Here is a 23113-nt window from a genome sequence, read left to right on the forward strand (position 1 = left end):
TGAAAATTCTGTTTCTCAAAGTTCACAAAATGACTGCCTCATAATTTTTTATACTAAGGACACTCTTTGCTAACATTCTAGAGACACTTTTATACCCATTTTAAGTGAATTTCAGAGTCTGATAAAGCTGCACAGAAAACATAATTCAATTAAATTTTTAGTGAAAGTTACTAAATTATATACAAACTATTTTTCTATATACATTTAGGATAGTCAGAAAAACATATCACAGAAAGAGTTCACTCATAATTGCAACAATAAAAAATAAAAAAACTACATAAAAATCAAATGGAAAGCTGTCTTATTCCTAACTAGAATTTTTTTGTTCTCTTAGTTCATAAAGTCAGTGTATTTCCAACAAAATAATGATTTCTTTAGGAGTGAAAATGATTCCTAAATTCATCTGAAATGGAAGTATGAAGGTAATTTTAAAAAAGACTGAAATAATGATAAAAAAGAACCAATTCTATCAGATACTAAAACTCAATATAAATCAACAGCCACAGCAATTAAACAATGTATATTATTGGGGGCAGAAATGGTTAAGAAACTACAGTAATCAGAAAACATCCAGACATAATGTGGCAATTTAATAAATGTAAAAGGCAATACTTCAACTGTGGGAGACAGCTGGACTATTTGATTAATAATACTAGTAGAAAAGGACTTTTTTTCCTTGTAAAAAATACTATTTTTAAATCCTTACTTGGCTATATTAAATCTACACAAGACAAATATTTACAGGCAAAAAAAAAAAAAATCAATGAGACAAAATATGGTATACATATGAAGGGTGGTATACATGGAAATAAAACTATGGTAAGAAGCTCAATATAAGCATGACTCTGAACTCTGAAATCAAAAAGTAAAGACAGGATTGTGTATGTGTGTGTTTGTGTGAAAAACTTAAAAAATTCCAAGCCAAAAAAAAACCCAAACAACCATGCATAAAGTACTTTTTAAAATGACATATTGAACACCATAAGTGAAACATGATTACAGGCTAATACCCATAGCACACACAGAGCACTGAGGAGAAATCAGTAAATACAGCAGAGGAAGGGCAGGAACCACCACCGAAGGAAAAATAAACAGCAAAAAATATACGCAAAAGAGCTTAAATTCATTTTTTCTGCTTATCAGATTGTTACGAGCAAAAAGATTAATAATGATATGGATATATTTAAACTACCACAAGGTTTTTGGACAGTAAGTTGGCACTATTCATTAAATATAAGTGTAAACACTCTTTCACATAAAAATACCACTTTATAACAGAAATGTATTCTGCAGAATATTCACAGAAGCATGCCAAAAGGTCTGCACAGTGAAGCATTCATAAAGCTGGAAATTAACCAAATGCTCGCCAACAAGAGAGTGAATAATGTATCCATTGGATAGAATGTATATTCATCTACTGAACAAATATTTAAGTACCTTTTATGTTACTAGCATTGCATAACAGTGAATAAAAGTCAGAGTCAAGGTCATAGTCTAGGAAAGCCTGCATTCTATTGGAGAATTAAGCAATAAAAACAATTTAAAGACTGAGAACTGCTGTGAAGAAAATAAACAAGGTAAGAATAAAGTAACTAGTGAGTGGCTGGTGACTAGTTAAGAATGAGTGCTGAGAGAGGAAGTGACAGGAATACAGGAGGAGCTAGCCAGGTGAAGATGGGACAGAACACTCCTGCGCAGAAAACCAGTGCAAAAAAAGTAAACAGCACTGAAAGGTACCCTGCGGAATCATGAAAAGAGGTAGGGGCCAGATCGATAAAAGGTACACTGGGAAGCCAATGGAGTAACTAACACCTGTGATTCCAGATGTTTTTAAGTTCACTCTAGTGTGCATATCGGAGAAAGCACTGGCGACCCACTCCAGTACTCTTGCCCGGAAAATCCCATGGACGGAGGAGCCTCGTAGGCGGCAGTCCATGGGGTCGCTAAGAGTAGGACACGACTTCACTTTCATGTATTGGAGAAGGAAATGGCAACCCACTCCAGTGCTCTTGCCTGGAGAATCCCAGGGACGGGGGGAGCCTGGTGGGCTGTGGTCTATGGGGTCACACAGAGTCAGACACGACTAACGTGACTTAGCAGTAGCGCTGTCTATATGGAAAAGAAAAGATCATGAGGGGCAAAAGAAAAGCAAGGAGAAGAGTTAGGAGACTTCAGGTGAGCGAGATAGAGGATTACTATGAAGCCATTAAAAAAAAAAAAAACAGAAAAAATACAACATGTATCTAATACACAAGCTATTTATATACTTTTTTTAGATAGACTTCTCACATACACTTGCAAAAGAAAATGTTTAGAAATAATATATTGGTATTAGAAATGATAATTTGTCCAACAAAACAGCTATCATTTAGCACACTATGTTAGCCAAACACTTAAGTATATGTTTCTAAACATAAAAACTAAGTGATCTATAAAATGGACTTTCTGCAAAAGAAATGTGGAAACTACTCAGCCAATCATTAGCACCTCAAGACACAAACTGTTTTTTAAAAAAGACATTATTGAGGTGGATAAACCTAGAACCTATTATAGTGAAGTGAGTCATAAAGAGAAAGATAAATATCGTATTCTAACACACATACATGGAATCCAGAACAATGGTACCGAAGAATTTATTTACAGGGCGGCAATGGAGAAACAGACAGAGAATAGACTTCTGGACATGGGGAGAGGGGAGGAGTGAGTGAGATGTATGGGAAGCGTAACATGGAAACTTACATTATCATATGTAAGATAGATAGCTGACAGGAATTTGCTGTATGGCTCAGGAAACGCAAACAGGGGCTCTGTAGCAACCTAGAAGGGTGGGATGGGGGAGAGATGGGACGGAGGTTCAAAACGAAGGGGATATATGTGTACCTATGGCTGATTCATGTTAAGGTTGATAGAAAACAACAAAATTCTGTAAAGCAATTGTCCTTCAATAAAAAAATTAATTTAATTTTTTTTAAAAGACTATTTTTTTGTCTTAGGAAAAATAAATTTTCTAAAAGGAAATCAAACTTATAGCAATTTTTAAAATTATTTAGGCAAATGTCATTTTATCAATAAATTTCTATTTTTAGTAATTTAATCTAATAGTTTTTTCATTCAATTATTCTACTAAAGTGGAGATACTCTAAAAATCAACTTCATCACAAAGTAATGTCAGATACCTGATTAAATTATTTATATTACCTTTGAAGTATCTTTTACAGCTTTAGTGTGTTTCCTTATAGTATCAGGTAAACATCTAACTCTGCCCTAGAAATATTTAATTAGGTAGCATAATTAAATGCCTAGCAACTTCAGTTCTGAGACAAGTGTTATCCCAGGAACTCTTCCCAGCAATCGCATAAAGTAGGTAACATCCCCCCAACCATCAGATGAAAAAAATGACTAGCAGCAGTAATAAGAGTATAGCTAGTAAGCTGCTCAGTTAAAACTCAACTCCGGGGGCCTTCCCTAACAGTCCAGCGGTTAAGAATCTGCCACACAAGGCAAGGGACATGGGTTTGATCTCTAGTTGGGGCACTAAGATCCCACATGCTGTGGAGCTAAGTCAGTGAGCCCATGAGTCTCAACTACTGAGCCTGAATTCTGGAGCCTGCACACTTCAACTAAGACCCAAGGAAGACCAATAAATAAATAAAACTATTAAGAAAAAAAAAAAAACCACTCAAATTCAAGTCTGTTTAGCTCAGTCACATCCCTTTTCAATCAAATCATGTATCCCATCCCCACCCCCAAAGTTGTAACTGTTAGTATTTTAACAGTTACTGCTGCAGTTAAGAGCAAGGATTAACAATTTTTAAATAAAAGTATCATAAGTAAGACTAAAGAACTACAACCTTTGCACAGTAACCACGGCATCTCTACATACTCCATACTTTGACTCTGTGCCTAGAACAAATGCTGACAAGAAAAATGCAGGATCATCAAACATGAGTATATTATACTAAGAAAATGGAAGATTTTACTTCAAGAAAATTTCCAGATGTTAATCTCTAAATTCAGGCTACCAGCGGAATTAATGGCAAGTACTCAATGGCTTCCATAAGCAATTTGATGCACTGCTTTATGATCCCATAACCTTCCTCTTCTCCAACTTGTTACAAGAGTTTCCCTTCCCCACCATACCAGCACATTGATCTTTAAAAACAAATAAATGAAATTTAAAAAAAAAAACAAAACAAAAAAAAACAAGCAAGCTGAGTAAGTGAAATTTGAGAGGGCCTGGAACTTCACCATGAGTTTCTCATGTTTCTAAAAGGCTTAGCACAGATCAAGCTCGCTCTTAATGGACTGAATATGTTAAAAGTAAGAAAAATGTTCTAAAAGTAGGCAGGATAACAACTAAAATGTAAAATAGAGGCTCTAAGCCAACAACAATTATATATAATCTAAGAGACTTAATGCTTTTAGGAACATGAAGGATTCACTTGTGAACAATCTTACCTAGAACAGAAGTCAGCAAACTTTCTGTTAAAGGCCAGACAGTGAATACTTTAGGGTTCTATAGGCCAGAAGCTCTCTGTAGCAATGATTAAACTCTGCTACTGCAGTAAGAAAGCAACCACAGACAATATGCACACTAACAAGCAAGGCTAGGTTCCAATAAAACTTTATTCATGGAAAGTGCAAATTTGAATTTTGTAAATTTCATGTGTCATGAGATATTATCACCTGAGATATTATCTTTAGGCATTAAAAAGTGTAAAAATCATTCTTAGTTCGCAGGCCCTGAAAACCAGGTGAGGTGGCAGGCAATAACTGGCCAACCCCTGTTTATTACTTACTTTCACTGAGAACAAACCAAAGGGCAAGTGAGTTTACTTTTGAATTAAACCTAAATGTGAAGAACAGCAGCAGAAAGGGTTTCTAAGTGGGCTACTAAGAGTAGTCACATACTTCTTTCCCAAAAGTATCTTCAAAAATAAGTGTTACTTTGAAAAATGAAACTGGACCAAATGACATGAAAACCACATCCAGACCATCTGTTTTGGAAAAACCATTTCAGGCCATTAAGTTCAGGTACATGCTAAAACAGAAATACAGTTCAACATATGCATGCATTCTTCTTCCCCCTATAAAAAATGTTAGCCACTGTTATTGATTAATGATGGTCATTATTAATGTATCTCTTAGACCCACATGTTTGGCCAGTGGTGACAGTGTCTGAAGAGGATGTGATGATAATACATAAATTATGTGTTACCTAGAATTATTTTTTAACTCTCTAGAAACAATTTCTAGTGCTATCAACACAGACAGAATGATTTATTTTTCATTTACTTTTCCCCCAGTAGTGTGTATTTATTTCTCATTATAAGTTAATAAATATCTTTATACAGAGGACTGTTAAGAATATTACTGTCTTAATAATTCCAACTAACTTTCTATATCATTTAGTTTAATTTTTCAACAGTTATGCACCTGGTACTTTCAGAAAATGTTCAATGAACATTTTTGGGAACATTAAGAGGTGGGGGTTAGGGAACCAATCTCCACATGATGGAAAATATGAATATTGTTATCTCTACACCTCAGAAACATAGGAATTGATAAATGACTCATCCAAGGATGAGACAGATTCAAACACTAGTCTTTTTTTTTTTAATTCCACATATTGTGATCTCTAATCTGAGAGAAACTTTTCCTCACATTTTATTAAAAATCTGTAAAATCAAAATATAGGCACTATACTTACTGGCGGAAAAAAGTTTTTAAGTTGATGCATGTGATTCAAACCCGTGTTCTTCAAAGTCAACTGTATTATGTATATTCATACCAAATGTGTTTCCTAAAGCATTTTTAAACAATGTACCACAGAGATAAAAATGAATGTAGACATAATAACAAATTCTGTAAAAGCATACAGATCAAATAAATTCCTTATAGCAAACTGACTTTGATACAAATACTGTTACTTTTGTTTTTTATATACCATTTGATATATTTTTGCTAATTCTTTTACCTTTTGACTCTTTTAATTAATTGCCTCATATATTGAATATTCACTGGAAGGACTGATGCTGAAGCTGAAGCTCCAATACTTTGGCAAGAACCAAGCCATCGGAGGGGACCCTGATTCTGAGAAAGATTGAGGGCAAGAGGAGAAGGGGGCGACAGAGAATGAGATGGTGAGATGGCATCACTGACTTAATGGGCATGACTTTGAACAAACTCAGGGAGATAAGAGAAGGACAGGGAAGCCTTCACTATGAACTGTGCTGCAGTTCATCAGGTCACAAAGAGTCAGGCACGACTTGGCGACTGAACAACAACATATACTGAATACAAAGTTGGATATTGTCCTTTTCTAACCCAGACTGACAGTCTTTTTAAAAACATTTTATTTCATTTATAGCTGTTAGAAATTGTATGTTGGTCTCATTCCTCATCTTATTTTTGTCTGCAAATTCTAACATCTGGTTTATTTCAGCATTCTTTTTTCCTCTTGATCGTGGGTGATTTCTTTTTCCTTAATTTTTCACATGTCTAGTAACTACTGATTGTATATTATATATCTAATATTGTGTATTGGATATATTGTGGAAACTGGTTTCTGGAGTCTTCTTTTAAACATTCTTTAAGGCAGTTAAATCATCTTAATTTTATAGAGCTTGGTTTCACACATTATTAGAAGCAATCTATCTCAGATTTTACCCTTAGACTTAGGGTAAATTACCTTAATCCTGGGAAACATCTTTACTCCTCAAGTGTGACTGTTGTCTGGTTTCAAACGAAAAGCATGAAGTGTTTACCAAGACCCCCTAGTTTGGTAGGATTCAAACTCCAAACTCTTCTTCACAGTGAGGGTAGAAGCTGATATCTCTGCTCATACATCTCAGTGTTCCGTGTACTGCTTTAAAATGAGTTCCTTAGAATCACCCCCACTCCACACGCACAAGTTTACACACAGATTCTGAAGCTTCCCTCTGGGACTCCCTTCACTCTGAATCTACCTATCCCCTACCCTCAATTTCCAGCCATCCTGGCAGTGGAAACGGCACTAGGACAAGCGAAGGCTCTGCGTGAAGAGCAGCCACACGCTTCTGTGGCGGCCTTCAAGGGAGCCTGCAAGCTGAGACCTAAAGACGCAAAGGAGCCAGCACATAAGGAGCAGAGCAGGGACATTCCAGAAATCAGAAACAACGTGCAGAATTCCAGAATCATTAGGACTATCTTTTTAGACCACAGTAGTCTGATAGTAGTGGGAAAGAGTGATTACAATGAGATGAGGTTGAAAGTACCCAGACCATGCAGAGCTTTCCAGCCCTTAAAAAAAAAAAAGCATTTCTTATTCTAAATGCCACTGGAAATCCATGAAGGGTTATAAAGCAGGTGAATAACAAGATCCTATTTGAGTTTTTCAAAACTGACCTTGGCTATAATGAAAAAAAATGAAAGGGTAAAAGAAAAAATGTAAACCAGTAAAGCAATGTCCAGTGACAGATGGTGGCTTAGGCTAGGCTACCAGCACTGGGCACAAACAGTAGCTAGATTAGAGAAATACTTTGGAGACAGAAAAAAGAGGTTCTACTGATGGACTGACTGCAGTAGAGGAGAGGAACTAAAGATGACTCCTAACAAACAGGATGAAAAGACAATCCTCGGAAAGGAAGAAAATATTTACAAACAAAGCCAACTGACAAGGGATTAATCTCCAAAATACACAAACTGGTCATGTAGCTCAATTTAAAAAAAAAAAAAAAAAAACCAGGCACAGGGCTTCCTTGGTGGCTCAGTGGTAAAGAATCTGCCTGTAAATGCAAGAGACATGTGTCCGATCCCCAGTCCAGGAGTATCTCGTATGCCATGAAGCAACTAAGCCCATGTGTCACAGCTGCTGAGCCTGTTCTCAAGAGCCTGAGAGCCACAGCTGTGGAAGCCTCTCTGCCCTAGAGCCCAGGCTCCGCCAGCAGGAGGAGCCGCAGCAACGAGGAATCCAGACGTGGCAACAAACACCCAGCAAGGGCAAAATGAGCAAAAGGCTCTGTAAATTTTAAATTACATACATATATGTGTGTATATATATAGATATATAACCAATCAAAAAATGAGCAAAAGACCTAAATAGACATTTCTCTAAAGAAGACATGCAGATGGCCAAGAGGTGAATGGAAAGATGCTTGACATCACTAATTATTAGAGAAATGCAAATCAAAACTACAAGAAGATATTCACCTCACACCAGTCAGAATGGCCATCCTCAAAAAGTCTACCAACACTGAAGAGGATGTGGAGAAAAGGGAACCGTGCTGCACCGTTGCTGGGAGTGTAAACTGACTCAGGCACTATGGAGAACAGTATGGTGGTTCCTTTAAAAACTGAAAAATGGAACCAACACGACTTCAACAATCCCACTCCTGGGCATATACCCTGAAAAAAGACACACGGACCCCAGTGTTCACTGCAGCATTATTTACACTAGCCAGGACACGCGAACAACCCAGATGGCCAATGACAGATTAATGGAGGAAGAAGATGTGTTGCACGTCTACAGTGGGAGATGACGCAGCCACTGGAAGGCAGGCAAGGGTCATTTGTAGAGCTGTAGATGGACCTAGAGTCTGCCATACAGAGTGAAGTCAGAAAATTAATACTGTACATTATTAACACATAAGTGTGTAATCTTCAAAAAAGGTACAGATGAACCTATTTCCAAGGCAGGAATAGAGCTGTAGACTTAAGAGAACGGAAGTGTGGACACAGGGATGAGAGGGGAGAGTGAGACGAATTGGGAGGTTAGGACTGACATACATACAGTACCACGTGTAAAACAGATGTTGCTGTTCAGTCGCTAAGCCATGTCTCCTTGTGACCCCCATGGACTGTAGCTCACCAGGCTCCTCTGTCCAAGGCATTTCCCAGGCAAGAATACTGGACTGGGTTGCTATTTTCTTCTCCAGGGGCTCTTTCCAAACTGGGGATTGAACTCACGTCTCCTACACTGGCAAGCAGATTCTTCCTATGTTACCAGGGAAGCTGGTCAAATAGCAAGCTAGTGGGAATCTGCTAGAAAGCACAAGAAGCTTGGCTTGGCGCCAGCTCTGTGATGACCTAGAAGGATGAGATGAGGGGTTTGAGGGGATATCTTTATACGTATAGCTGATTCACTTCACTGTACAGGAGACACTAACACAACATTGTAAAGCAATTACATTCCAATAAAAAAATTACATTCCACACGTGCCCCACCATTTGCTGCAGCGCTATTTACAATAGCCAAGACATGGAAACAACCAAAATGTCCATCGACAGATGAATGGATAAAGAAGTTGTGGTACATTTATACAGTAGAATATTACTCAGCTATAAAAATGAAAAAAGTTGGGAAATTTGTAGAGAAGAGGATGGACCTAGGAGTCTATCATACAGAGTGAAGCAAGTCAGGAAGAAAAAAACAAATGCTGTATTTTAACACACATACGTGGCACCTAGAAAAATGGAACAGACGAACCTACTGCAGAGCAGGAACAGAGACAGAGATGTAGATAATGAACATGTCGACACAGGGGGTTGGGGGTGGGATGAAAAAAAAATGACTCCTAGGCATTTGGATTGAGCAACTAGGCTGTGATACTTCCTGAGCTTGGAGTATGTGAGAAAGAATAGCCATTAGTCACACACGGCTATTTAAATTTTTATTAAAATTTAGCTCAGTCACATTACCACATTTCAAGTGCTCAAGAGTCACACGTAGCTGGTGGCTACCATATCAACCTCACAGATGTAGAACATTTCCATTATCACAGGAAGTTCTACTGGACATTGCTATTCCAAAGGCAAGTTCAAAAACAAAAACGCACCAAATGCTAAAGTGACCCAGCAAGACTAAAGGTAAAAAGTATCCCTTTCATTGGTCAACATGGAGGTCCAACGATGAGTTCAGCAAAAGGAGGTTCACTAATAATAAAAGCCAAACAAAAACTGAAATAGGAGACGAAAAATGAAGACCATATCCATAGGATATGTCTTTCAGAGTGTGAAAGCGAGCAGAGAAATTAAAGGGGCATTAGCTGCAAAGAAACAAAAGTCATCCAATTCCAGAATATTCACCTATTCAACCAATATTTATTAGCATCTAGCACTTCCACACACTGTTCTCAGTACCAGGCAAACAAATCAGAATAAGATCGTGAAAGGAGAAAAGCAGCAAGTAAACACAGGTTACTTCAGAATATGATTAAGTGCAACAAACCAAGTAAAAGAAGATGGTAAAGTGAAAATGGGTGAACAGGGAAGAACTCAATCTAATGGGAGCCATAAATGACAGGAAGGAACCACCTCTGCAAAGATGGAATATACTTATGTGCTATTGGGAAAGATCCAAAGTGAGGTGAAAAGACTTCAAAGCCATTCACTCAACACACATTCACTAATCAACTAGTGTACACTATGATTCTAGGCACTGGGAAGAAAGCAAAAAGTGAGGAAATAGATAATGATCCCTGTCTTTCTAGAGCTTATGTTCTAGGAGGTGAAAAAACAAGAGGAGAAAAAAATGGTAAAATATCTATTATGTTAGACAGTGTTGAAGGCTAAAGAAAAACAAGCAAGCAAGGAGACAGGAAGTTAGAGAAGAAGCGGGCTTGCGGAGCCTGTGCCTCCACTCTGGCTCCTCTGTGCCAGGCTACACCCTGACTGAAGTCACTGCCACCTGCGTCACCAGCATGACTGCTGTAGTTATTTCCCTGGTTCCTCTCCTTTCTTAAATCCTTTCAGTTTTATTTCTTTGATGAGTGACAGGAGAAAAGAACTAGGTGATAAAGAGTATAGTGTAAACACACAGGAGAGTGTGCTTTTACAGAATTAGACCATAAGCCCATGGAGGTTTTTGAACAGAAAAATTCTATGATCATTGCTTTAAAAGGATTATTCTGGTCAGTGTTGAGACTGCATTTAAAGGGAACAAATGTAAGCAGGAAGACCAGCTAGAAAACCTCTGCAGTAACCCTAGGATGGCATGGCTATGAAACGGCATAGTAAGAAATGGCTGAATTTTGCATCTATATCAGAAGGAGAACAGACAATTTTCAGACAGGGTACAGTGACAGAAAGACAGTCAAGAATGGCAAGGTTTTGGTGTAACTAAAAAGACAGGTGCATTTAGGACATACTAAGACAAGCAGCTTTAGGAAAAATTGGGAGCTCAGTTTTAGATATATTACATTTGAGATGCTTCTTAAGACATCCAAAATGTTTGGGGAAATGTTGGCTATCATGACTCAGGCTAAGGATGTAAATCTGGAAGCCATCAGCAAACAGGTTAAATACTATGTTTAAAGCTATAAGACTTGAGTGTATTTCAACAATGAAAAAGGAGAGATCCAAGTGCTAAAGATTCAGCCATTCCATGAGACATAACAGAAAAAGCAAAGAAGAGTAAGGAGGAACCACCAGTAAGGCAGGGAGAAAACCTGCCAGCAGATGTGGTGGCCTAGAAGCCAAGCGAAACATGTCTCAAGCAACTACGCCAAGCGCTACTGAGAGGTTAAGTAAGAGGAGGATCAGAGGTGTATAATGTGGTGGTCATCGGTAGAAGCTGAAAAGGGGTGAGAGTGTATCCAAGCAATTGTTTCGAGGTGTCTTATTCAAAAGAGAAGCAGACTGGGTGCATGAAAAGGGGAAACAAGAAGAAAAGATTTTTTAAAATGGGGACAAAGATCATGCAAACTCACAGAAGGAAAAATCAAGGATGCAAGAGAAGGAAGAAAGACAGAGTTATAGTCTTGAGAGTAAGAGGGCATGGGAGCTGGTTGTCCTTATCTGTGAACACTACAGTTTGTCATAATGATACAGAAGGTGAATGGCACAGTCATAGATGTGAGAGCATACAGGAAATCTTCCAATTATTCGACATGCTTTGTGAAACAGAAAGCAAGGGAGACATATGGGGGAGGAAGTATTGGGAGGTTTGAGAAGAGAGGGAAAAGACACGGTCATAAAGAGAGATGAACTAAGAGACCAAGGACCACTGGGCATGAAGTCAGGGGGGGACAAGGTTGTTGAGAGCTGAGTAGAAGTGAGGGTGAGGGATACTGAAAAGCTTTGACAGAGTGAAGTTATCCTGTCACTGAAGAGCTATTGGAATTAGGGTGGCTGAATCAGACAGAAAAATAAGGTTATTGGAGGAGAGGAAATCAAGGAACTAAGAGATCAGAATATTGGAGGCATCCTCCATATCAATGTTACTCAAAGTACTAGACCACAACACCCTATGGAGCTTGTGCCAGATTATACAAGCCAACATACTGCTTCTTTCATCAAAAAAATTTCGGTACCAAAAAAAAAAGTCAGTTGAACTAAACACTGAACTTAGTGACATAGTTGAGTTACTTTCTGGCACAAACTACTTACTGCAATTCATACTGTAACAGTTCTCAGAGCATGGGACATTTTGAGTAGCACTTGTCTACACAAATATTGGTATCACCAAGAATTATAACAGAAGTAAAGATGACAGTGAGCCAGGAGACAAGTGTTCAAGGAAGTAGGGGAATGAATCAGGAAAGCTGGTAATGGACTAAGATAACGAGGGTAGTTCAGTTCATTTCAGTCACTCAGTCATGTCCAACTCTTTGCGACCCCATGAATTGCAGCACGCCAGGCCTCCCTGTCCATCACCATCTCCCGGAGTTCACTCAAACTCACATCCATTCTTTATGTTAGATTTAACCAAATGGATTGCTAATGTGTGACCATTTCCTCACCTCTAAAAATGACAGTATTGTATTGTTCAACCTAATATTCTGGATAATTTTTTAGAACAAATATTTTATGCCAGTTCATAATTTATTTTCAAATTTCCTTTATAGCTTCTTTTGAGTAAGATGTATTAAATATGATGTAATCAAATTTATTAATACTGTTATGTAAGATTTTGTAGTTCATGGGTTTTGTTGTAAGAGAGTTTTGCCTACATTTTCCCTACTGATCAGTAATAACGCAACTCTGTTTTCATATAGCATACTAGGATAATGTTTCTTAGCTTTTGTTCTTCCAGATATATTGGGTTGGCCAAAATATTTGTTCCAGTATTTCTGTCACATCTTACAGAAAAACCTGAATGAACTTTTTGGTCAACTTAGTATTTTAAAATTAGCTTGTAAAGTCAGGTGGTAATAATTTGATGGCATGAGAGTCAAAGCTGAAAGTTTTGGAAAAGAATGGTCAAGAAGTAACAACGAGGAACAAAGAGGACACTTCTTCCACCTTCTGGTTCACCAATAAAAGGTGCACAGGAAGAGGAAACATTTACCACTTGAGAGAGCTGCAAGGTCAGTAGCGTTATGGGGAGAGGCTAGGTTATAGCTGGAGCAAGAAAAAGTAAACACTCCCAGAAAAGACTGACAATAAAAAGGATGTGCTAAAGACTATGAGTTCTAGAGGGACAGCGAATGGATTTCAAGAGATGATAAAATGTGGGAAATAGAGAGCCAAAACAGCAATGGGATCCAAATCTGGGAAGATAAGAGTAATACACACAACAGAGGCATAACTAAAGGAACTAAGTCCTACAAAAGTCGTGTCAGGACTGGCCTCTGACTAGAACATAATGCTTCATTATAAAGATGGACCCTCCATGCAGACTGATAAGGTGAAGGAACTCCTGCTTAGTTTCTCATGGGGGAACGGGGGTTAGTTTGAGGAGCAAAGAAAAGGTTAAACAGTCTTCCTGTCTTCGCACTTTGAGGAGAAATGTAATATGATCTGGTGTATAATGGCAATAAGGGGAAGCCTAAGGCCCTTCAGCATACAGTCCGGGCATTCTTCAAGCATGAGTCAAGAATGGTAGGTATTCTTACAAAAGAGAATATCTAATTTCAGTATTTTACTTATCATTACTCTGCCTTATGAATGACTCCCAGACTTCTCATCTCTTAATCTAGCCTCTTTTCTTTCTATGGGGAATAGACTGGCTGGCACTCTGATTTAGGACCAATGAAAAAATGACAGCAGAATTAAGGCAGAAAATAGTGACCTAGAGGACAACTATCATATATAACATGAATTTTACCTTGTAAATGGATCACAGAGGACATTTGTAACTAAAAGTCAGAACAATATAAACCTCATTTCATATCATGTGGCTTTTCCAACCAAACGAACTTTAAATGAAACTTTAAAATAAAGTGAAGTACCAGAAAGACTAAATTTATGAATGAATCTAGAGAGTGGTACATCAGCTTACTATGTTCCCTATGTAACATTTATTGTCTACTTTTCCTTGTGGCTCAGCTGGTAAAGAATCCACCTGCAATGCGGGAAATCTGGGTTCAATTCCTGGGTTGGGAAGATCCCCTGGAAGGGAAAGGCTACCCACCCAGTATTCTGGCCTGGAGAATTCCATAGACTGCACAGTCCACCGGGTCGCAAAGAGTCCGACAGGACTGAGAGACTTGCACTTTGTATCGAAATGAACTGTTGAATATAAAGTAATGTTTGACATTGCTACATTCTTTCAGTGGCTCAGGAAAGATTCTAAGTGTCTACCTAGGTACTTCTACACGAGAAAGGATACTACTTAGAAACATCCAGAGTTAACTGGATTAAGAAATATTTCCAAGAAACCCATGTTCCTCCTGTATACATGTGTCATTCATCTAATACACAGATAACTCCAAAGACATACTCACTCTCTACACCCTTATCTGCAAACCACTGAGTTATACTTCGGGGTTGAGGGGAGCCACCCCTTCATGAAGCAAATTAGAATCATTAAGATCATCTTCAAACTGCATTTAAGAAAGTTTGCAGTAAATCTAACTTCTCACATTTCTATACAGATAATGTACAATAAAGTATGTATAAACACATACAAGTATTTCAGTCATCATAAACCTGTTCAGAGAAACTTGGCAGCCACCCTGTAGCACGTGCACCTCTTTTACTTCCAAGTCAGATCAGCTCCAGCATGAAAGAACATTTACTACAGCCATCACCTATGTGCCATGTGGACTGATTAACTTCAAATTAAACAGGTTAAAAATATCTCCCCAACCCCCAGATTTTTTAACTAACACACCTGTTAAATCAGTTAAAAGGAAAACCAGTCCAGCAACATAAGAGGTATGAAATTACAAGTAAAACAACAGGAATATTAATGAAGAAACAGATGGAAGTAAACAGGGGAGCAAATTGGCATTGCTATGAAGCAGCTTCACTTTAACAGCATCCATCCATATAACACACTTTTCAAACTATTTGGAGGCTGGGGGGGCTTTTCAACAAGTTCAAAAGAAATCAGAGGCCGGGATTTTCTGGACTTCTACAAAGAAACTTTACAATGGGGATTGTGGTACAGGCCAAGGGTGAGCACCTTGGGACAAACGTGTTCTGAAAAGTCCACCACTCAGTTTGGTTTGCATTCTACACCATATCATATAAACACAACTGCAGTCAGCAGCACTATTTTCAGATGATACTTTTTAAAACCAATGTTGGCTTATGGTTTGTATTTTCAGTACAGATATAGTAGGCCACTTAAACATGTAATCTAAAGACTAAATATACAACTTTTCAAACTCTGGAAATGAAACTTGCCCTAGCAGCAAAAGACTTTACCAATATCTATTTGACTGCCGGCCTAAACTTATTCTGACCAGGGGATGGAATGGATTGGGAGATTGGGACTGCACTGCTACTGCTGCTGCTAAGTCGCTTCAGTCGTGTCCGACTCTGTGCAACCCCACAGACGGCAGCCCACCAGGCTCCTCCGTCCATGGGATTTTCCAGGCAAGAGTACTGGAGTGGGGTGCCACTGCCTTCTCCTACTATGTATAAAATAGCTAATACTACTATGTTTGGAGGGATAACTAATGAGAACAGACTATACAGCACAGGGAGCTCTACTTACTGCTCTGTGGTGACCTAAATAGGAAGGAAATCCAAAAACAGAGGGGATATATGTGTACGTATGGCTGATTGACTCCACGGTACAACAGAAACTAACACAACATTGTACAGCAACTATACTCATAAAAAATTTTAAAATATATTCTGACCAAATAGGAGTAAGCCATTACTTAAAAAAAAAAAAAAAAAACCCACTAACATTCAGTTAATTTTTCATTATCTAAACTTTGCTTTTCAGTTTTAAATCTAGTCTGATAAATAGATTATCACAGAAATGCAGACTTTAGCTGAAAACCAGGATGTGATTTAAAGACATCAATAAAACTTCAGGCTGATATGATTGTGTATGCACAGCCAGAATTTGTCCAGCATTTTAAGCACCTTCAATGTTAAGTTTTAAGACCTCTTTTAAGAAAACACTTTAAAAACTATACTTAAGATGATCAAGTGATGAACAAGTTTGTTCTTTCTCCTCTTTTTCCTTGATCCAATCCATCTTAATTCTTAAGCTTTTTAAGTGCAGGTTTCCCAGGTTTCACAGTTAATGATATAAACCTGCTTTAAGTTCCTAATCTGTTTATATAGTCAATTGATACAAGGCATTCCTAAAATACCAAATATGAACCTAATGGTTTATCAAATCTTATTTACTAAGTTATGATAGTAAAAATGTTACTCAGTTGTGTCAATATGTATATATAGAGACATAGATACAGAATTGTACTACCTTCAGTCACTTAATAGAATCATCATCATTAAAAAAAAAAAAAAAACAACACTGTACTCCAAATGGTTTACTGCAGATGTCACAAACTGGCAGATCCTGCCAACAGGTGTATTTAATTTGTGTTACAATGTCTTAAAACATGAATTTCACCTACCAACATGTACAAATCATGCGTGTGCTACATTGCTTCAGTAGTGTCCAACTCTTTGTGACCCTATGGACTTTAGCCAACCAGGTTCCTCTGTCCATGGGATTCTCCAGGCAAGAATAATGGAGTAGGTCGCCATTTTTTCTCTGGGGGATCTTCCCAACTCAGGGATCAAACCCACAGCTTGTGCAGCTCCTGCATCACAGGCAGATTCTTTACCGCCGAGCCACCAAGCCCCATTGGTGCAAATCATGAGATGCACGTTAATCCAGATTTCCTGCTTCTCTTAGAAGAAAGAAAAAATTCAGATGCTGTGGAAACCTAAACTGCTTTCCACACAATGGCTGCAGCTGAAGATTGGCTTATGTGGGACATATGTTCTCTCAATTCATTGTAGTTCACAGGGGCCCCGTGAGCCCATACCTCCTTGGAGATACTAAGCAGCTACTCCCACTGGGATGCAAGATCAATCCTATGTGGTTTCTGACAGAGATCTTAGTCACCTATATTGTTTGTCAAATTGTTGCATGAAGACAAGTGGCCAATTTTAAGAGATAAATTAGGTCCCTAATAGGCAGAATTCTTTTTTTTTTTAAGATGTACACAGTTTTCAAGATAACTTTCAAATCTACTCTCTTCTCATAAAAATCTTTGAAACTGGAACACAAGCTATTTGACCTTGAGGCAGTAAATGATGAAAATAATAGTTACGGACTTGGATATTACTTATTCCATACATGATCCTTTATGAAGGATAACAACCCATTCTGAAATATAAAACAGCTGAGGCATTCTTGCCTTATGTTTTTAAAAAGTGAAGTGAAGTCACTCAGTCGTGCTCGACTCTTTGTGACCCCATGGACTGTGGCCTACCAAGCTCCTCTGTCCATGGGATTCTCCAGGCAAGAATACTGGAGTGGGTTGCCATTTCCTTCTCCAGGGGATCTTCCCGACCCAGGGACTGAACCTGGGTTTCCAGCATTGGAGGCAGACACTTTAACCTCTGAGCCACCAGGGAAGCAATAATACATTTCTTAAATAGTCGAAAATCATTATCAATGTTTCCACAAAATTATACTAAATTTCAGAGCAAAATGGAGCAGTAAGTGATACGGTCATTTTCCCTCCCTACTCAATCAATTAACTTTTAAACTTCATTTCAACCACCTATTTATGGAAAACATACAAAGGTAAAAACATTTTTTCTAAGCTGAGCATTTTCCATAAAAATGACCATTTGACTCCTAAAAGCTATTTTTAAATGGGTTTTATTCCAGTTATTAATTAGAATCTGATTTGAAATAAGCATTTGCATAAAATTATGCTACTAACAGAAACAGCAAGAACTGTAACATAGGAGTGTGGAGAAAGAGTTTTTATTGAAGAATTTAAAGGTCAAAATATGGGAATAGTGCATCAAAGCACCATACAAATGTATACTCTACACAAATGCCTGTAGTCACTAGGCATTATACTCTGGAGTTCACATAAGTTGACTCAACCAGCTTTGTTGATAACCAGTTCTTAACAGACATAATATTCCTTGAAAATATAACCAAGTTGAAGACTTACTTCAGTTTTATTGTATAAGAAATTTTAGACAAATTGATAATTCACTTTTTTGTTAACTTTATCTGAGAATCTTCATTTCTAGAATTCATTAATATGGCTCAATTTTAGGATCTAGGTGTAAGTGTGGTCGCTCAGTCGTGTCTGACTGTTTTTGACCCTATGGGTTGTAGCGCACTAGGCTCCTCTGTCCATGGGATTCTCCAACCCAAGGACTGAACCTGGGTCTCCTGCACTGCAGGTGGGTTCTTTACCATCTGAGCCATCAGGGAAGCCCAGATACTAGGATGTTTAGACTAAGATTTTGGTTTATAATTATATTTAAGCAGAACTTCCTACAAAAAGTGACAGAATTTAACTCCTGATTTAACTTTGACCTTTCTCCTGCAAATAATGGCTGAGATGACATGTTCTAAAGTCAATCTTTTAACTAGCAATAATAATATGAACAACCTATTCTAGAATTCAAAAGTATTCTTGACGCTTTCTCATCAAAACTATTCATAAATATATTTCACACAAATTTTATGGGGGGAAAAAAATCGCCAGCATTAGATTATATCCACTGGAGGGCACTCAGTGTGGCCAAAGCATGCAATGGAAGCCTGCTCAGCTGCGTCAGGCTGGAGGAGACTTTGAGGCTGGAGAACAGTATCTTTTAAAAGAAAAGATGCTCACAAACAGCAAGATAGTTAATCTCTAAAAAGGGTTCCTAACACAACTGATTCTTCTGTAAGAGCTTCTTTTTCTTAGGGAGCAGATTTAAATACATGCTTCAGGGATACAGGGTTCAGGCCTCAACAGAAGTATCTAGATTTCAAACCTGGTCAAGCTCAGACTTGCATACAACACAAAAGCAGCATTCTTAAGTAAGCAGAGGAAATAAAGAACTTTCTCCAGAGTTTAAGTGATCAAGAACTACACAAGATAACTCCTACTCATTTTCAAGCAATACAAATCACATATTTTCCTTTCCTGGAACTTACAAAGTATATATTTATTTTAGCCCATTAGCCTAGTTATCTATCAAGGCACAATTAGAACAGTATTACATAAACAATAATCTGTTAAAAGAATGAAGACTGATTTTGCAACTCAGTTTTCTCTCAATGAGGGTCCAAGAGGCAAAAGATACAAGCTCTGGAGTAACCAGAAGTAGCTACTAGTCTGTTTTACTACTTACTTTTAAGATATAAAAATGCTTTTACTAAAACTGTTTCAACAAAAGATACCGTATTCCCAACAAAAAGAGAGCTATAAGAATACAAAATACAACTAAGTCAATGCAACTAGTGTTTTCACAAGCAAAGTCACAAGTCAACATGCAGCACGAAAGAGTTGTTAATACTTTTTATTACAAGTTTGTCCTGCTCTAAAAGCATTCATCCTTTCTGCCCTGGGCTGGCAATCAAGCATGCTTCCAACCAAGCTCAAAGTACCTACTTAAAATTTACCACCTACTCCTCTGCAGTTATTATCAGCAACTAGTAAACCATAAAAGAGAAACAAAATCTCATTATAATTGGATGCTGTGTTTCATTTCAATAACACAAAAGTTTCATTTGGCTGAAGATACTACAAACAACCTATCTCTGGGATTTTAATTTCACTGCTACTTATAAGTATAAAAGAGTGAGATTCAAATTTTTGAATTCTCCATGTCCCTAGTTGCAACAATACTTATGCTCTTCCTTCCACTCCTTCCAACAATGAAACAGGCTGTCTGCATATAGCTTTCCCAAGAACTAAATCTCAAAACACTCTTAGAGAAATTAGCCTACTTCAAGTTTTCTCTTCAAAACACTCTTAGAGAAATTAGCCTACTTCAAGTTTTCTCTTCCTATTTGGGGAGTGGAGGAGGGAAGTGTATATGAAAAGAAAAATATACAACTTCATTTATATGGATAATTCTATTCCATTTATCATTAGCAACAGTAAGAAGCTCAATCTGGTTTCAGTATTAATATTGGAATCTACATAATTATCTTGATAAAGGACATGTTTCAAAAGAAAACTGCTGGACACTGACACTTGAACACTACTAAATGTTTTACTTTTTTTAAGTCACTTTTTAAAATTTGGTTTTTCTTGAAAGCAATTTTACATGACTGCTCTAGCTTCTGGGAAAATCTCAAGCCTAGAACTCCGCAAGGACTCTAAGTTACATGCTATACTAAACTTTGTAGCACAGTTTTTTAATTTCTCCCTCAAGGACTTCAGACTTGAATAGCCTCAGCATTCCTTTAATCCTATAGAATAGTCTCCTGGAAGTTTTTCAAGTTACTGTTGCAATCACTTTAGGGCCTTGTACATGGCCTTCAGAACAAAGACTAGGTCAAAGTGATGAATACTGGACGCAAATTAATCAAATTTCGTGAAAAGATATTCGCAAACATTAATGGCACCTTTTTTGTTAAAGTCAGAGATTTGTGCGCTTGAATGTAAAAATAAAATAAATGTAGCAGACTGAAAAAATTGCCTCCCAAACAAAAGTCTGTCACTAATCTAAGCAGATATTAAACAGAAACAGAAACAAAAGAGTCAAGCTATGTCCAGTGTCTCTTAAGGAAACACGTTAAGAGGAAGATAGCCGAAGGTACTGAATGTACACCAAGAGACAGAATGAAACGGCTTCCCAAGTTCCAGACAAAATACTTATAACTTAGCCATCTGAAAAACAGCAGCTCAGACTTTATCAAAGGCGAGCCGTCTCTTCAAGCTGCTGTCTAGTCTAAGCCACCACTATTCACGACACAAAGCTCTCGTTTCACTAAAACCACTCCTCGATTTCCTTTTGCCGACCTCTGCATACCAGCAGACCAGTCTCCCTTCATCCACCACTCACAAACCCGGGGTGGGGGTGGGGGGAGACCACAGATGTCTGGAAGATACAAAGTAGGAGACAATGCTCCCTCCAACACCGAAAAGAAAATGAAGCAAACAACTACACCCGACTGGCAAAGCTTTCAAGTTTAGTGGACTCAGAAGAAGGCTTGTGAAAAGCGAACTTTGAAAGTCTCAATTCCAAGTCCTCTCTCCAGACAAAACACGGAACGAAGTTGCAACGCTTGAATTTCCTGCGGGCCAATTCGTAGCGAGGGAAAAATTCACCCCGCTGGAAAGTGCTCTCAAAATCAAGTTTAGTTGCCGTGAAACTATTTGAATAAAGAATCTCCAGGAACACAATTCTCGAAGCAGTCGCAATCTGAGTCCTGTGGGTCACTTGCTAAGAGACAGTAAGCCAGCCGCCCTCGCCCTTATTTTTCCCAGGACCTCCCTAGCACGCCCGCTTTCACTCACCTGCACCGTACAAGAAAACGTAGGTGCAAGATATGGATTTTTATCTGTGCAAATCCTCCTGGCGCATCGCACCGTCTGCACTGTTTGGATCCTCAAAGGTTTAAAAGTTGCTCCGATTTAAACGAGCGCACTCACACCGGCAGGCCATTAAAAATCACTAACCTCTTATTAACCCTCGAAAAAATTCGTCCTTAAGCACGAAAGGAGGAACCTGGAGATAGGACCTCACGTGGCGTCCCAGGCCCAGCGCCCGCACCCCAACTCCCCGCGGAGGCCGGGAAGGCGGAGTCCCCCGTCCCCACCCCGCCCCCCACCCCGGCCCCGGCGCATCCCGAGGCGCAGGGTCCCTCCCCCAAACTCAGCCGCGGCCTGAGCCCGGGACGGAAACCACAGCGCCCTCCACCCACCCGCCCACCCCGCTGGCCACCCGACCTCCCGGACGCGCCGTCGCGGCGCCCCCTCCCCGAAAGCGGCACCCCCGGGGCCCCCGAAGGAGCCGCGCGACCGGAACCGGGCCCGGCCGCCGCCCTCAGCCCCCCGGGCGCGGTCCGCCTCTGCCGCCTCCCCGGCGCCCCCAGCCCACACGCCCCTCCCCGCTCCCCACCCCGGGGCCTCGGGCTGCGCCGGGTCCGGCTCCCAGCCGCCTCCGGGACCGCGCGCCCGCGACGAAGTTTGGCTCCGAAGCGGGAACGGGAGCAGCCCCAGACGGGTAAGGAAAGGAGCGCCCAAGCACCTCAGGGGAACAGGCTCCTCCCGCGGCGGGAGTCCGACCGTCCTCGGCCTGCGTTGGCGGCTCGACGGGGACCGGAGCTGCTCCTCGGACCTTGCTCCGTCTCCGCCTCCCCTCTCTCTTCGCTCCCGGGGCCGGGCTAGCGCGGCTGCCACAGACCGAGAGGCTTAAAATGGCGCCGCACAAGGAGCTCTTATAAGTCGCGCAGGATTCACTGTATCCTGCCGCCAGCGGCGCAGCGCGGAGCGTTCCGCCGCGCGGGGACAAGGGGCGGGGCGCGGGCGGGCGGCGGAAAGTAGTCCCCGCGCCGCGGAGCCGCCCGCCGCCGCCGCCGCCGCCGCCGGCGTCCGCCAGCCCGGGGCAGGGGCGGGGCGCCCGCGCTCTCTGCGGGCGCTCTCCCAGGTTGAGGACGGCGCTGCCCCGCCGCGCGGAACTGGAGGGCGGCCCTCCAGGGCGCGGTAGTCCGAGTCAGGGAGGCGCGGGTCTCCGCGAGCCGGGGTGGGCTGGAGGGAGGGCGACACCGGTATTCTCCACTGTCCCGAGCCCGACGCCCCGGCCTCGCGCATGCCCCGGGCCATGAGAACAGATGCGGGGCTGGCTGCGCGCTGCCGGCTACCCGCGGGAGGCGGCATCGGGACCCCGGCCCTGCGGGGCAGGCGGCACACGTCCCGGGAGGGTGAAAGTTCAGGGCCGGGGCGGCGGCGGCGGCAATGCCGGAGCTGAGGTCTGGGCCCACCCGCTCTGGACTCTGCCGGACGCCGCCGCCGCCCTGCTC

At 40.3% G+C, this 23113-nt stretch overlaps 1 protein-coding gene across 4 annotated transcripts in view; it reads right to left on the minus strand.

Moving 5' to 3' along the window:
• Positions 1-22589, minus strand: part of CTNNB1 (catenin beta 1) — a 47086-nt gene extending 24497 nt beyond the window's left edge. Inside the window, exon 1 of one of the 4 annotated variants that reach the window (XM_040246077.1) lies at positions 22342-22540. The gene's annotated coding sequence lies outside the window, so the exon portion shown is untranslated. Of the gene's footprint in view, positions 1-21770; positions 21790-22341 lie in introns of those variants that run through there. The other 3 variants (XM_040246073.1, XM_040246076.1, XM_040246074.1) reach the window with 3 other exon arrangements.
• Positions 22590-23113: the final 524 nt, after the last annotated feature.

This window comes from Oryx dammah, unplaced genomic scaffold, assembly GCF_014754425.2.
Source record: "Oryx dammah isolate SB20612 unplaced genomic scaffold, SCBI_Odam_1.1 HiC_scaffold_9, whole genome shotgun sequence".
Classification (NCBI taxonomy): Eukaryota; Metazoa; Chordata; class Mammalia; order Artiodactyla; family Bovidae; genus Oryx; species Oryx dammah.